Source organism: Loxodonta africana, chromosome 4 (genome assembly GCF_030014295.1).
Source record: "Loxodonta africana isolate mLoxAfr1 chromosome 4, mLoxAfr1.hap2, whole genome shotgun sequence".
In the NCBI taxonomy this organism is placed as follows: domain Eukaryota; kingdom Metazoa; phylum Chordata; class Mammalia; order Proboscidea; family Elephantidae; genus Loxodonta; species Loxodonta africana.
The window spans coordinates 154,670,895-154,688,664 of NC_087345.1; positions in this window are offsets into that span (position 1 = coordinate 154,670,895).

Genomic DNA, 17,770 nt, shown 5'->3' on the forward strand with positions numbered 1-17,770 from the left:
ATTTCAATCTTGTATGTGTGTGTAGTTTCAATTTACATTTTTATGATTACCAATGAGGCTGACCATCTCTTCGTATGTTTTTTGGTCATTTGTGTTTTCCTTCCTTTGTGTAATATTTGTTCGTATCTTTTAACACAATTTTCTATTAGGTCTTTTGACTTTTTCATTGTACTTTAGATGAAGGTTTACAGAGCAAAATAGCTTCTCTTTAAACAACTAATACACATATTGTTTGTGACACTGGTTGCCAACTCCACGACATGTCAACACTCTCCATCTTGACCTTGAGTTCCCCATTACCAGCTTTCCTGTCCTCTCCTGCCTTCTCATCCTTGCCCCTGGGCTGGTGTCCCATTTAGTCTCTTTCGTTTTACAGGCCTGTCTAATCTTTGGCTGAAGGGTGAACCTCAGGAGGGACTTCAGTACTGAGTTAAGAGGGTGTTGGGTGCCATACTCTCAGGGTTTCTTCCGTCGGCCAGACCAGTAAGTCTGGTCTTTTGTGTATGTGTGAGTTGGAATTTTGTTCTACCTTTTTCTCCAGCTCTGTCCAGGACCCTCTATTGTGATCTAGTCAGAGCAGTTGGTGGTGGTAGCCAGGCACCATCTAGCTGTGCTGGATTCACTCTGGTGGAGGCCATGGTAGTTGTGTTCCATTATTCCTTTGGACTAATCTTCCCTTGTGACTTTGGTTTTCTTCATTCTCCCTTGCTCCTGAAGGGGTAAGACCAGTGGAGTAGCTTAGATGGCTGCTCATAAGCTTTTAAGACCCAGACACTACTCACCAAAGTAGGAAGTAGAACAATTTCTTTATAAACTATGTTAAGCCAATTAAGTTAGCTGTTTCCCAAGACCATGGTCCCCAGCCCTCAGTCCAGTATTTCAGTCCCTCGGGGAGTTTGGATGTGTCCATGAAGCTTCCATGACCTTGCCTTGTACAAGTTGTGCTGGCTTCCCCAGTACTGTGTACCGTCTTATCTCTTATCTCACCAAAGTTCCTACTTATCTATTGTCTATTTAGTGTTATTCCCTCCCTTCCTTTTCCCTCCCTTGTAACCATCAAAGATTGTTTCTTTTTGTGTAACTTTTCATGAGTTTTTATGATAGTGGTCTCATACAATATTTGTCCTTTTGTGATTGATTTATTTCACTCAACATAATGCCCTCCAGATTCATCCATGTTGTGAGATGCTTCACAGATTCATCATTGTTCTTTATCATTGTATAGTACCCCTTTGTGTGTATATACCACAGTTTGTTAGTTTGTCCACTTATCTGTTCATGGGCACTTAGGTCATTTCTATCTTTTTGCTATTGTGAATTATGCTGCAATGAACATGGGTGTGCATATGTCAATTGGTATGTCTGTTGGTGCATATGTCTCTTATTTCTCTATGATATATTCCTAGCAGTGGGATTGCTGGATTATGAAAAAATACGGTATTGCTTTTTAAGGAAGCGCTATATCATTGTCCAAAATTATCATATCATTTTGCATTCCCACCAGCAGTGCATAAGAGTTCCAGTCTTCCCACAGCCTCAACATTTGTTATTTTCTGGGTTTTTTGTTTGTTTGTTTGTTTCATCACAGTGATGTCAGAGCGAGATGGTATCTCGATGTGGTTTTGATTTGCATTTCTCTAATGGTTAATGATCACAAGCATTTCTTCATATGTCTGTTGGCCACCTGAATGTCTTTGGTGAAGTGTCTGTTCATATCCTTTGCCCATTTTCTGTTGTAGAGGTGTTGGATTTTCCTGTAGATTTTAGAGATTAGACCTTTGTCGGGTTTGTAATAGCCAAAAAACTTTTTCCCAGTCTGTAGGCTCTCTTTTTACTCTTTCGGTGAAGTCTTTTGATGAGCATGTGTTTAATTTTTAGAAGATCCCAGTTATCTAGCTTGTCTTCTGGTATTTGTGTACTGTTAGTTATGGTTTGTATCCTGTTTATACCATGTATGAGGGCCTCTAGTGTTGACCCTATTTTTTCTTCTATGATCTTTATAGTTTTTGGTTTTATATTTAGGTCTTTGATCCATTTTGAATTAGTTTTTCTGTATGGTGTGAGATGTGGATCCTGTTTCATTTTTTTGCAGATGGACATCCAGTTTTGCCAGTACCATCTCTTAAAAAGACTGTATTTTCCCCATTTGATGGACTTTGAGCTTTTGTCAAAGATCAGGTGACCTTAGGTGGATGGATTTACCAATTCTGTTCCATCAGTGAATGTCTCTGTCATTGTACCAGTACCAGGCTGTTTTGACTACTGTGGCTGTATAGTAGGTTCAGAGGTCAGGTAGTGCGAGTCCTCCTACTTTCTTCTTCTTCTTAAATAGTTCTTTACTTATCCAGGGTCTCTTCACTTTCCATATGAAATTAATGATTAGATTTTCCATCTCTTTACAGAATGCTGTTGGTATTTGGATCGGGATTGCATTTTACTTATAGATTGCTTTGGGTAGAATTGACATTTTCACAATGTTGAATCTACCTAAATATGAGCATGATATGTTTTCCCATTTATGTAGGTCTTTTGGTTTCTTGCATTAGTGTTTTGTAGTTTCTTTTGTACAGGCCTTTTACACCCCTGTTTAGATTTATTCCTAAATATTTCATTTTTTTAGAGGCTATTGTAAATGGGGAAACCCCGGTGACATAGTGGTTAACAGCTCGGCTGCTAACCAAAAGGTTTGCAGTTCGAATCCACCAGGCACTCCTTGGAAGCCCTGTGGGGCAGTTCTACTCTGTCCTATAGGGTTGCAATGAGTTGGAATCAACTTGATGGCAATGGGTTATTATAAATGGTATTGTTTTCCTGATTTCGTTTTCATAATTCTCTTTATCAGTGTATAGGAATCCAAATGATTTTTGTATGCTTATCTTGTATCCTGCTACTTTGCCAAATCTTTCTATTAATTCCAGTAGCTTTCTCACGGAGTATTTTGTGTTCTCTATGAATAGAATAACCCAAAAAAACACTGCCATCGAGTCGATTCCGACTCATGAATAGTATGTCATCTGAAAATAGGGACAGTTTTACTTCTTCCTTACCAATTTGGACGCCCTTTATTTCTTTTTCTTGCCTTATTGCTCTAGCTAGGACTTCCAGCACAATGTTAAATAGGAATGGTGATAAAGAGCATACTTGTCTTGCTCCTGTTCTCAAGGGGTATGTTTTTAGCCTTTCTCCATTAAAAATGATGTTAATTGTTGCTTACGTAAAATGCCCTTCATTATATTGAGGAATTTCCCTCCTATACCTATTTTATTGAGAATTTTTATCAGGAACGAGTGCTGGACTTTGTGGAATGTCTTTTCCACATCGATTGAGATGATCATGTGATTCTTTTGTTTTATTTATGTGGTGGATTACATTGATCGATTTTCTAATGTTGAACCATCCTTTCATGTACCTGGTATGAATCCCACTTGGTTGTGGTGTATTATTTTTTGCCGTGATGCTGAATTCTACTGGCTAGAATTTTGTTGAGAATTTTTGCATCTATGGTCATGCGAGATATTTGTCTGTAATTTTCCTTTTTTGTGGTGCCTTTGCCTGGTTTTTTTATCAGGGTTATGCTGGCTTCATAGAATGAATTTGGAAGTATCCCTTCCTTTTTGATGTTCTGAAGTAGTTTGAGTAATACTGGTGCAAGATGTTCTCTGAATGTTCGGTAGAATTCTCCAGTGTAGCTATCTGGGCCAGGTCTTTTTTTGGGGGGTGGGGGGGGAGTTTTGTTTTTTTTTTAACTTTTCAATCTCTTCTTTTGTTATGGGTCTGTTCAGATTTTTACCTCACTTTGTGTTAGTTTAGGTAGGTAGTGTGTTTTTAGAAATTTGTTTATATCGTCTAGGTTTCCAAAGTTGTCAGACTATAATTTTTCATAGTACTCTGTTATGATCTTTTTTTTTTTTTTTTTTTTTGAGTTGAGTCTGTTATAACGTCCCCATTTCATTTCTTATTTGGGTTATTCGTGTCCTCTCCTGTTTTTCTTTTGTCAGTTTGGCCAATGATTTGCTGATCCTTTCAAATAATCAACTTTTGGTTTTGTTGATTCTTTTTTATTGTTTTTCTATTCTCTATTTCATTTATTTCTGCTCTAATCTTTATTATTTCCTTTCTTCTGCCGCCTGTGGGCTTCTTCTGCTGTTCTCTTTCTGTTTGAGTTGTATCACTAACATTTGGATTTTGTCCCTTTCTTCTTTTTTTGATGTGTGGGTCTATTGTTATAAATTGACCTCACAGCCCTGTCTTCGCTGTGTCCCAGAGGTTTGGGGATGATGTGTTTTCATTCTCATTTGATTTCAGGAAATTTTTTGTTCCATCTTTGATTTCTTCTATAACCCAGTGGTTTCTAAGCCAGGCGTTATTCAGTTTCCATGTATTTGATTTTTTTTTCTCCCAGCTCTTCCTGTTATTAATTTCTACTTCTATGGCGTTGTGATCAGAGAAGATGCTTTGTATTATTTCAATGTTTTGGATTTTGTTTAGGGTTGTTTTGTGGCCTAAGATGTGGTCTGTTTTGGAGAACATTTCATATGCATTGGAAAAGAATGTGTACTTTGCTGCTGTTGGGTGGAGTGTTCTATATATGTCTATGTGGTCAGATTGGTTGATTGTGGCCTTTAGATCTTCTGTATCTTTGTTAGTTTCTTTCTAGATGTTCTGTCCTTTACTGAGAGTGGTGCGTTGAAGTCTCCTACTATTATTTTGGAACTGTCAATTTCTCTTTTCAATGCTTTTAGAGTTTGTTTTATGTATTTTGGAGCCCTGTCATTGGATGTGTAGATATTTATTATAGTTACATCCTCATGGTGGATTGTCCCTTTAATCATTACGTTATGTTCTTCTTTGTCTTTTATGGCATATTTTATTTTAAAGTCTATCTTATCTGAGATTAGTATTCCTACTCCTGCTCTTTTTTGGTTGCTGTTTTTTTTTTTTTTTTTTCCATTTTTTGGTTTTTAATATATTCATGTCTTTGTTTCTAAGGTGTGTCTCTTGTAGACAGCATATTGATGGGTCCTGTTTATTCAGCCATTCTGTCATCCTCTGTCTCCATGGGTGCATTTAAGCCATTTATGTTCAACGTGATTGATTGGAGTGAATTTATTGCTGTCATTTTGTGGTGCTTTTTTTGGGGGGTGGGGGGACTGGCATTTTCTTTGTTCCTTTTACTCTTCTGTGCTGAATTCCTTTTGCTTGTGAATTTTTTTGTTTGTTTCTCTTTTTTTTGTAGAATTTGTGTTTACTGAGACTGTTTTTCTTCTTTATATTGATGAGTAGGTTTGTTATCTTTCTTTGCGTTTACCTTGAGATTTACCCCTGTCTTCCTAAGTTTAAATCAGTCTTTCATTACTTGATAACACCTTGACTTTTATTATTCTGATGTTGTAGTCATCTACAGTTGACTTCTCTGGTTCCCTGTTGTAAATTTTTTAGTTTTGTTTTATCCTCAAGAGTTCATTATCTAGGTTGGTATGTGGTGATGCTGTCTTATGTCCTAGATTCGTGTTGTTGATTCTCTAACTGAAGGGCTCGTTTAAATAAGTCTTATAAATTTGGCTCGGTTTTTACATATTCCCTTAATTTCTGATTATCTGGAAATGTCCTGATTTCACCATCATATTTGAGGGAGAGTTTTGCAGGGTATATTATTCTTCTTGGTTGGCAGTTTTTCTCTTTCAAGATTTTATATGTCCTCCTATTGCCTTCTTGCCTGCATGGTATTGCTAAGTAATCAGAGCTTAGTCTTATTGTTTCCTTTTTGTGTGTTACTTTTCCTTTTTCTTGAGCTGCTCACAGGAGTGTCTTTGTCTTTGGTTTTAGCGATTGTGATTATGATAAGTCTTGGTGTTTTTCTTTTGGGGTATATCCTGTATGGGGTTCATTGAGCTTCTTGGATGGTCAGCTTTTTGTCTTTCATGATATTAGTTTTCTGTCAGAACATCTTCAGAATCTCTCTGTGTTTTCCGCTTTCTCCCCCTGTTCTGGAGCTCTGATCACTCGCAAGTTTTTGCTTTTGAGTGTATCCCACATCACTCTTGGGGTTTCTTCATTTTTCTTCATTCTTTTCCCTAATTTTTCCTCAAAGTGGTATCTAAGGATTCGTCTTCAGTTTCACTGATTCTGTCTTCCATTGTTTCAAATTTGCTCCTTAAATCTTCTATTGCACTCACTGTACATTTCTGAAATCTTGTTGTTTACCTTTTAGATTTTTATTTGCTGTTTTTTTATGGTTTCTAGTTGTTCATTTATTTTGACATTTTCTTCCTGTACAATTCTCCTGAATTCTTCCTTGTTTTGTCTGTCTTTTTCATGATTTTGTCTGTATTTTCCATGATTTTATCTATTTTTTCCTTATTTTTGTCTGCATTTTCCTTCATCTGTTGGAGAACCCTGAATATTAGCATTTGAGTTCCCTATCAGGTAACTCCAGTGTCTTTTTCTCTAGCAGGAAGTCATCTGGTGTTTTATTTTGGTCACTTTCTGAAGTCATCCTGTCCTTTTTTTTTTTATGTTTCGATATTGTCTGCTGTCTCCAGGACATTCAGGAAATATTTTCTTCATTTATTGATTGTAGATTTGATTGTTTCATCCTACTTTTTTTGTTTTATTTGGTTATGTACGTCTGGGCAGGTGGACTGGATGTGTTTTGTTGCTTGCTTATCTGTGGGCATGATACTTCTCACCACCTTATCCAGGTGGGCAGGGCCAGGTCACTCAGCTATGTCACAGTAGGGTGAGTCCAGTGGTGGTAAAGGGGCAAGGATAAGTAGTTTGTGGCACAAACCAGGGGCAATGGGGTGGGGCTGGGAGGCCAGTGCAGGGCAGGGCCACATTATATGGTAGAGAACCTCTACTCTGTAGCTCTCCTCGTTCTCTGCTCTCTGTCAGTTGCTTATTCCATTCAGTGCTTGATAGAGTTCTTTATTCCTTCAATTGATGCTTAGGGTTCTAAGATTGATATTTGTATCTGTTTTACTTAGTTTTTGGGTTTTTGCTGCAGAGGTGCATGGTGCTTCTGTCTGTAGCAACATGTTGGCTCCAGCTCCTCTCATATTTTTCAATAAAGTTTTAGAATTTTTAGGATGTTTATGCTATTCTAAATAAAAAATAGCATCTCTTAAATTTCACTTTCTAAACATTTGTTGCCAGTATATAAAAAGACAGTGGGTTTTTTTTATTGATATTATATCCACAATCCTGATCAATTTTTTAAATCCTTCTTCTGTAGATTCTTTTGGTTTTCTCCTATATACAATCATGACATTTGCAAATAATATCAGTTATTTTCTTGCTTACTGCATTCTCTAAGACTTTCAGTACAATAACTAAAGATTTTGATTGCCCTTTCCTCATTACATATCTCAAAAGGAGTTTTTTTCCTTTTAATCATTAAGAACAATGTCTGTGGCAGGATTTTCTTTTCTTTGCTTGTTTTTTTAGGTATATTTAGTCACATTAAGGAAATTTTCTTAGTTTGCAAAGAATGTTTTTAAATCATAAATGATGTTGAATTTATTAAATTTTTTTCTATGTCCATCAAAATAATCATATGATTTCTCTCCCTTAACAGGGCCACTATGAGTCAGACTAGGGTTAGGTTTTTTTGTGTTTTTTTTTTTGGTAATATGATAACTTAGAAAAGTATATTAATTAGTTTTCAAAATTAAACCAACATTGCATTCCTGACAAACAAACTTGGTAATTAAGTATTATCCTGTTGGTATGTTGCAGGATTTGGTTTACCAAAATATATTATAGAATTTTTGCAACTGTGATCATGAGTATTACTGGCCAGTAATTTTCACCTCTCCTACTGTGCTTGGTAGATTTTGGTATCAAGATTTTGGAAGCCTCATAAGTTGAGCAGCAAGTGTCTCCTTTTTTTTTTTTTTTTTTCCTGTGCTCAGGAATAGTGTGTGTAAAATTGGAATTATTTGCTCCTGACCCTCTGGTAGAACTTGCCATTGAAGCTATCTATGCCTGGACTTTAAAAAAAAAATTCTTTTTAGATGATTGTTCAACTTCTTTACAGGATATAGTATTGAGAAAACCTCAGTTTTTTAATGTTGTGTTTTCTCCCCAACTCCAAATGATTTCAGATAAAACAATTATCATTTGCAACTGAGAAAGTAGCTACAAGTAGGCCTTAAGCTGGCTAGGATTTGAGTCTGGAACTATTGTTCAGAAAGATCAGAGGAACGATGGGGCAGATCTGCTCAGACGAAAGGCTAACGACCAGGGAAACAAGAAAGACCACCTTCTTGGGGAACAAGGAACATAGTTTCTAAAGTCAAAGATTATGTAAAACTCAGTTTGTTGCCACAAAGGAGGAAAGATACCGGGTTTCACCTACCTAACTCATCTTCCAAAAGGGGAGAACAGGCCACCACTAGGAAGCCATCCTTTTTTAACTCACTTCTTGGCAACACTCAGCTCCTCTGTTCTTCTCCGCATTTATGAGATTTTTAAATTGCATTTTTAATCTTCCTCTCCAGTGACTACAATTTTCCTACAAGGTAAGCCAACTTCAATTTGTAGGCAAGGCAATTGATTTCCAAAATCAATTAAATAGCTCCAAGTAATGAGGCTGCAGACTTAAGATCTGAACTGAAGAACCCTCAGATTGCAAAGCACCTTGGCAATCATTTGGCTGCACCGTCTTTCCATTGAGAAGGTCAATGAGGCTCAGCCAGCAAGTAGTAGACCCCTTCCAGAGCCAAGGGCCTGGCTCCTAGGCCAGGGTCCCTTCCATTACCTAGCGAGATTTTCCCCCAATTAGAGTCACTTAACTGATGGTCCTTAAAGTTCTTAAAGTTCCATTAGGAGGGTCAGAATGCTTTTGTGCAAAGTCTGTGTAGGGCTAGTCTCAAATCTCTCACTAAGTAAGGGGAACACCTCCCCATGTAGTGATCTGAACACTTCGTTGGTATGAAAAATGGACTAAAATCAAAAAGGAGAAAACGCTCAGGCACAAATGAATATAGCACTGCATATATTAAATCTCTGCATGTTTTATAAAGAAAAAAATTTAAGTGTCTGCTGGCTTATGTTCCTCTAATGCTTTACAGCTTAAAGAGCACTTTCTCCTGTGCTGTTTCATTGAATACAATTCAGCAAACTTTTATCTTGTTCAGAAACCTTTATGTACTTCAGGCTGTATTTGGAGCCTGATACTCAGTGTTGCTGATGTTTTCAAGACACTTGCAGTGTGTCGAGGAAGACAAGCATGGATTCAACCCTGTCATACATGACAAAGCATGACATATGTAAGTGACTCTCCTAGGGCTGGGACGAGGAGGGCGGGGGCATAGCACGGATGTTAGCAACAGCCTCATGGTCAGGGTATTTGAGCTGGGCCATGAGCAATTGGGGAGATTTCAACAGGTGGCAATGGGAGGGCAAGCACACCAGCTATGAGGTGAGCAGTACAGTAGTGGGAAGCAACAGGGGCAGTGTAGTGGTTAAGGGCCTGGGCATCCGAGTCAGGCAGATACGGGTTTGAATCCCAACACTGCTGTTTACTAGCTATGTGGCCTTAAATGCGTTCCTTACTTCTCTTTACTTCTGCTTCCCCGTAGGTAAACAGAAGATACTAATAGGACATACCTCATACAGTTGTAAAGATTAATGGGTGAAGCTATTAGCAGAATACCTGGCACATGGTAAGTTCTCAATAGAGGTAAATTAGCACCAATTACCACTGAGTCAACTCTAACTCATGGCGATCCCACGTGTGTCAGAGTAAAATTATGCTGCATATGGTTTTCAGTGGCTGATTTTTTTTGGAAGTAGATCACCAGGTCTTTCTTCCAAGGCACCTCTGGGTGGAGTTGAACTGCCAAACTTCCAGTTAGCAGCCAAGTATGTTAACTATTGACACCACCCAGGTTACATACTATTATTTCAGAAAACTGACTGTAGCCTGATAAAGCTGGCCAGTTTGATTGGGGCCATAGCTTTCACATTAGGTAAACTGGACTTTATTATACCCACAAGGGGGAAGGTTTTTGAGCAAGACAGTAATATGCTTAGATCTGTGTTTCAGGAAAATAGCAAGACAGCTGACAGTATTGTGAAAGGCTGGAAGCAGGAAAAGGTGGAAGAGAGCTTCTATTAGTGTGAGAAATTATTTAATGGTCTGTCTTTTTTTAATTTTTTTTTCTCTCCACAAAATGCCAGCTTCACAATGGCAGAAGCCCTGACTTCCTTACTCACCCGGGGATCTAGTGCCTGGTGTATACCAGTTTGCAACATACATTTGATGAACGGATGGGAGAGAGAGAGAAAGGAAGGAAGGAAACCCTCACAATACTCTGCTACGGACAGTAAAAATATTGTTAGCCCATTTTACAGATGAGGAAAACTAAACATCAGGAGACTCAGTGACTTTCCCATTGCTCCACAGCAAAAGGCAACACTGGAACCAGAAAATAGGACTTTACACTCTTTGTGCCAGAACCTATCATACCAGGCTGCCAGGTTTAATTTTAATACTCCTCATGATTTAAATTAGTTCATCTCAGACGAAGAACAGAAGATTAGGGTTCTGGAAAAAAAAAAAAAAAAAAAGCTCAAGACCAATAGAGTAATAATAAAAAATAAATAAATAAATTACAATTATTTAAAAGTAAAAAAATTCTTCAGAGGGACACTAGATGGCAGCATCATGTATCATTTTAAAGGACAGTAATAGTAACACTTGCACCCCTCCATTGAGGGTCTGTAGAGATCATTTAAACTTTAAAACTACTCGAGACTGTAGATTGAAAAATCCTAGCATAAAAGGATAAAATCCTGAGTTGCAGAAGCTAGTGACATCAACTTTCCTGTTGCCAGAGCAAGTATGGAGAGAGCTTTCCTTTCCTTTCCTGTGCGCACGCTGGCATTGGGCTGCTTTGCCTTATGTCTTGAAGAAGCCCCTGGGGGAAGACTTGAGTTCTAGATCCGTTTCAGTTAGTTGCTCTTTCTAGTTAAGAATGCGTAGCATGGACATAGATGTCCCCTGGGCCTTAGAATGGGCTGGGAACACCAAACTCTCTGCCTTCCTTCCTGTCCCCCTGACTTCAGTTGAGCTGAGCCACCCTGGTCATACTGCAACAAGCCACACCTGCCAGTGGCCAAGCACCCTCCCTCCAGGACCTGTCACTGAATACCCCAAGCCCATTGATGTTGAGTCGATTCTGACTCATAGTGACCCTATAGGACAGAGTAGAACTGCCCCATAGAGTTTCCAAGGAGTGGCTGGTAGATTCGAACTGCCAACCTTTTGATTAGCAGCCAGAGCTCTTAGTCACTGCACCACCAGGGCTCCTGTCACTGAAGAGCAAATATTTATTTGTTGAGCATGTACTATGCATATTATGCCCCAGATACCAACCTCCACCCTCACATGGCTTCACCTCTACACAATGCATCACCCTCCCCGTGTGTGCTGCTCTCCAGCTTCCTCAGGACTTCTACATTCTCCTTAGGAGGAAGTCAATGCCCTGCGGTTGATGTTCACTTTCTTTAAAGGTACAATGCATCTCAACAAGAGAAAAAAAATTCAGCAAGAAAATTTGATAATACAAATTCACCTACTCAACGTTTTATGTCAATTCATTGGTCTAGATAAGGAACCATGTATTCAGCTAGCAGCTAAGTGTCGAATCAGGATGGAACAAACTTCTGGATATGTTGTTGTTGTTGAAAGTAAATATAACTCCCAGAAAAATTGATTTTTATAAGCCACATGATCTAAAGAAAAGCAGGACATAATATAGGTCATCAATAATAAACTTCCCTCGATAAGCAATTTTTGGTGGAAGATAAATTTATTGATCGTGTCCAGTATTTTTTATTTACACCACTTGGCAAACAAGCTCCCAACAGATTGCCCTCTGACAGAAAGCAAGGCTAACTACCCTCTTGGATAGAGTTTCAAATAGCCAGTACTGAGGATTACTTGGAAATACTGCCCAACCACATCAGCCCAAACTGCTCTTAAGAAAAAAACACCTCTCAAATCTAGACACACACAGCGAGAAGACAGGGTATACGGTGATTCTCACTCTTCTTCACTCACACAGAGAAACATGTATGGATCTGTTTCCATGATTTACATCAGTTACATCATGAGAATGACCTTGAAGATCATAAAGATAATTTCTGACCTGCAGGCAATAAAGTGGTGTCCTTGGCCTTTGAACAATCTTTTATACAGAAATACGTAGAAATCCACATATTTAAGAACATTTCCAGAGTAACCCCAAGCCACGTCAAAAAATGTTGGAGAACAGATGAGATTTTGAGAACTATAGAGCCCAAGACATTCGTTTACCTGCACCTCTGCACATGTATGGCAGGCATTACTAAGTGTTCAATAATATCGGGGTTATTTCCTTCTCACAAGAGAGAACTGTACTTCTCTGCCCCTCAAAGTAGAGACAGTGGGGGCTTGTGTGATGCTGTGATGCTGAACAAGTTTCAGTGGAGCTTCTAGATTAAGACTCGGAAGGAGGGACAGGTTACCCAATAAGCAAGGTACCAGGCTTATTTGCACTTACTTACTAAACCGTAGTGCACAGTTTCATCTGTTTTTCACCACATCTTTGAAACCCACATGAAATTCTGCATTACAATTAGTAAGTAAACACCAGTAAGCCTGTGCCTACCTTGCTTACTGGTTAATCTGCCCCTGCTAGGAAGAAAGGCCTGGAGAGCTACTTCCAAAATCAGCCAATGGAAACCCTATGGATCACAGCAATCTGATCCACAGTTGATGGCAGGGATGGTGCAGGACCAGGCAGCATTCACTGTGCATGGGACCCCCAAGAGGCGGAGGTGACTGGATAGCACCTCATGAGAACAACGAGCCCCCTTGAAGTAGACGTGGCCATGTGAATGGCTTTGACCGCTGATGCGTGTCACTTCCAGGCAGAAGCATTTAACTGGGCTGGAGAGTGCTTTACTCTCCAGTCCACTCTTCACCTGCCACAGTGACTGTGGAAGCAGAGTGACATGTTGTTGCCAAATGATCAAAGCAGTATGGATCAGTCTGAGCCAACACACACAGGACAGCCACCCAGAAAATTTGCTGGACCCAGAGCAGGTTTGTATGACCAAAACCCAAACTTTTGTTGTTGCTGTTGTTAAGCCACTTAGATTCTAGAGCTATTCATTACCGTAGGTCCACCTGGTCTGTCCTCACTGATACACAGGCTTTGAAACTATACTTCCATTCATACACTCAACAGGTGCTTTCCAAACGTATAGTAGATGGTTGGCACTGTTTAGACCAATTGCTAGAAAAGAACATGTTTGGTTCAGTAGACAGCCAAAGAAAACAAGGGAAGCCTTCAGTGAGATGGATTGACACAACAGCCAGAACAATGAACTCAGTTATACCAACGATCATGAAAAGACGGTGCAGAACTGGGCAATGTTTGCATTCTGTTAACATCTCCAGGAGTTGATCAACTCGATGGCAACTAACAACAACAAAGTCACTGTTCCAGCACTGGCGACACAGCCATGGGCCAAAGAAACAAAAATCCCTGACCTCCTCTTGGGCTTTCTCCACCTATCCGTACCAGCCAATCATCTTGTATATGCTTATTCAAGGGTTACCTTATCCTTGATGATCAATGTTGTATTCAGGCTGAAACGTTTGCTGAAAGTTTTACAAACTGCTTTCTGTTCTTTTCATATTAAATATTGTTACGTTCTTTTCATATCAAATTGATAATATTCTTTTCATATCAATCTAGCTACCACCAGATACAATATTCCACTTTCTAATCTATCTTTTTTTATTTTTCGATAAGAATAATTTTCTTAGCCCTCTTCATTTTTATCACCAGCTCTTTTTTTTTTTTTTTTGCTGACTTCAGTAGAATCACACATGAGAACTGGTAGAGAACAACAAAGCCCCACTGAGCTGTGGCTGCTGCTCCATACTCTATTAAGGAAACACTTAGAGGCTCATTTAGAGTACATTAGCGTCAAAGTGTGTACAAGTTCTCTCTTCATGAAGACATTATCATGGTCATACCGAGGAGCGGCAGGGGTGCCAAGCCTCCTCTCTTCACAGTCTGCACCCTTTCCCTTTGCAGCTCTTATCGTAGCTGTCATGTTACATGCATTTGTGTTATTTTTTCAATAATGTCTCCTCACTAGCACCTAAAAAAGGCAGGGACAGGGTATGATTTTGTTCAACATTGTCTCCCCAACACTGAGCACTGTAAAACAAATAGCCTGGACATGAAATACATACTCCCCAGAGCCTCATTCATCCCTGTCACCGTATACCCTCTACAGGTACATGGGGACAGACTACCACTTAGTTGTTATTAACTGTGCCATGGGGGCAGTAGTGGTTCAGTGGTGGAATTCTCACCTTCCATGAAGGAGACGCAGGTTCAATTCCCGACCAAGGCATATCATGGGCAACCACCACCTGTCAGTCGGTGGAGGCCTGTGTGTTGCTCTGATGCCAAATAGGTTTTAGCAGAACTTCCAGACTAAGAAGAAAGGCCTGGTGATCTGCTTCCAAAAATCAGCCAGTGAAAACCCTATGTATCACAGCGACCTCATCCGTAAGTGAACTTGGGGATGGCACAGGACCAGGCAGCATTTTGTTCCATTGTGCATGGGGTCACCTGAGTTGCAGTCCTACTCAAAGGAAACTCAACAATAAAAACTATGCCCCAAGAACCTCAGGAAGGTCTTTGGAAGTAAGCAACAGATACTGCCTACCAATACAACAAGCTGTTGTGCATGTGGGGGCTGTAGTCTTAGTTTGCTGGCCCTCCCTCACTCTTATTATTGTTACTCATAAGAACCTTGGTTAACCTACCTAGTCTTGTTTTTCAAAGATGAGTCTGTGGCGCAGAGTGGGAGACCAAGGAAAAATAAAATTCATGTTCAATTTAAAACAGGGTCATCTAAACCATTAGTTTCCACTGCCTTCCTCAGAGAACGTTTATGTGATCATCAGCCTAGTCATAAAACCATTTGATTTAGTGTGTTTATTTTCCTTTCTTAATGTGTTCCCACAGTTCTTATTTTCTAGGTGTTCATGTGGCATTCTACCTAATGCCTGTTATTCTTTCTTACGTGTTATTTAATGCCTTATCTCGGAACAAGATTATAAACACCTCGAGGGCTGGAAGAAGCTCCTAGGAAGATATCTTGTAGTTGATTGCTCTGGCTGCTTATCTTTGAGAAAGCACTGAAACCACTAAGGAGGGAACGGGGATTAGAAACAAGGAGCATAAACTAGGACAACCCCTCCAGATAACAGAGCACCAGCTCATCAAAATAAAGCCAAGTTACAGTTTTTTTTTTTACAGTAGCCAGAAAATCCTCTTCATCTGAGTTTATACAGTGAGTTTTCTCATTAAGGTCCTAGTGTGTCAATCTGTTCCAAAGAGGCTGCTATGAACCCTGATTCTGGTTCACAGTCCAAAGTAAGACAGTGCCTTCCAGGTTAGCAGTAGGTATTTTAATCACTCTGCTTCTCCTCTTTGTTGGCACATGGCTGACACGGGTGCAATTTTCCCCAGAAATCTCTTAAATGAATAATCACAGGCAAATGACGAAGGGGGTATTCCTGGGAATATACCTCAAGTTTCAACCATGAAGTCAGGACCAGGTGACACTTCAGTCCATATCCTCCCCCTGCTAATTCTATTTTTTGAAGTCCTTGGGGGTTTGTGCAAATGGTTAAGGAGCTCAGCTGCTAACTGAAATGTTGGAGGTTTGAGTCCGCACCAGAAGCACCTTGGAAGAAAGTCGTGGCCTGGCAGTCTACATCGGAAAAATCAGGTATTGAAAAAGCTGTGGAGCACAGTTCTCCTCTGCCACACACGGGGTCACCAGGAGTCAGAACTGACTCACTGGCAACTGATTAATTCCATTCTAAGCCATTCTCTCTTACAGCTTCACAGGGAGCCAAAACTCATCACTTTGCTAGCCCTTGACTAGCCCCTTGTACAGGCTTGGATCTTAAGCATTCAACCAGAAGGAGCAGAAAGAGAATTAAAAGTACTTTTAGTATTATGATGAAAGCTCCACCTGGAATCAGGTGAGAACATAAACAGAAATTCCTTGAGCCCCTGGAAGTTTCAACATCATCTAAGAGAGAACATCTTTCAGGAAGACCAGGCTTGGCCGACCTGGTGCTCCCTCAAGATCTTTTGCAGATAGTCACATAATTCATTAGTGAGCAACAGTTTCTTCACACTCCCAGCCGCCTTGACCCCAGCCAACAGAAACAATAGTTGGAACAATGACAGCAGATTCCTGTAACTACATTACCTTAAATTCCAGTAGAAAGAAAAATGTAAAGGGCAAAGTTGTTTTCATGGTGAAGCCTAAATCCCTTGAATCCCTTACAAGCAGCCCCAGCTCAGATGTCTGTCCTACCTTAAAAAAAGAAAAAGAGAAAAAAAAAAGCAGTTGCCCTCTAGTTAATTCCTACTCTTACAACCCCAGGAAACCCTGATGGTGTCGTGGTTAAGTGCTATGGCTGCTAACCAAAAGGTTGGCAGCTTAAATCCACCAGGTGCTCCTTGGAAACTCTCTGGGGCTGTTCTACTCTGTCCTATAAGATCACTATGAGTCCAAATCAACTTGTCAGCAATGGGTTTGGTTTGGTTTAGCAACTCCAAGGGTGAGAGTAGAGCTGTGCTCCACAGGGTTTTCAATGGCTGATTCCTCAGAAGTAGGTTCCCAGGGGTTTTCTTCCAAAGTGGACTCCACCTTTTGGTTAGCAGCCCAGCATGTTAACTATTTGCACCACTCACCATTAGGAGTCGACACAGGGTCAAAACGTTCCTCGCCATAGTCTAGATTCTAAGCTTTTCTTTATTCCTTCCTTGGGCTCTTAATTTCTTTGACCCAGTGTCAATTTTAAGTCTGTGTCCTTAAAATAATTGGGTTCTTGAGAGTTTCTTAAAATGGATCGATTTTTACTTCAACGTTTTGGAACATTAGAGCCATACTTTCGTAATCTCTCCCTGTACAGGCACGCTACATGCAAATGATTATAAAATGAATAGCATTTACATTTTACGGAATCATTTTGAATTAAGCACACTCATTTTCCAAGTTTTTCTTGGCTTTTTATACCTTTTTTTAAACACTAGTGATTCAAGAACACATTCTTATTGTACAAATTTTTTTTCATTAGAAATATAAGATTAAAACATGGAAAGATAAAAATATATAAATAACAAAAAAATAAAAATAAAGCCCTTTTATCTATGACCCCGGATGCCTTCCCTTCCCCAGAAGCAAACACTGTTAATATGATGGGCAAACTTCCAGTCCTATTTCCAAGCAAATGGTTGCCTAGATACGTAAGGAGTCGCTGGGTGGTACTAATGGTTAAGCACTGGGCTACTAACTGAAAAGTTGGTGGTTCGAGCCTACCCAGAAGTGCCTCTGAAGACAGGCCACAAAAACCCTATGGAGGGCAGTTTTACTCTGAGACACATGGGGTTGCCTTGAGTCAGATGGCAACTGGTTTTTTTCAATGGATATATAATTTCTAATTTTTTCATGCAAATAGGATTATGTGTCTTGTACTGCAGCTTATTTTTTGTATAACAGTATAGCTTCAAAATCGTATTTCTGTATATATTTAATAATAATTTATTATTTTTAAAGATCTACATTATATTCCAAAATGTTTGTTGTTAGATGCCATTGAGTCGGTTCCAACTCACAGCGACGCTAGGTACAGCAGAACAAAACACTGCCCAGTCCTGTGCCATCTTCA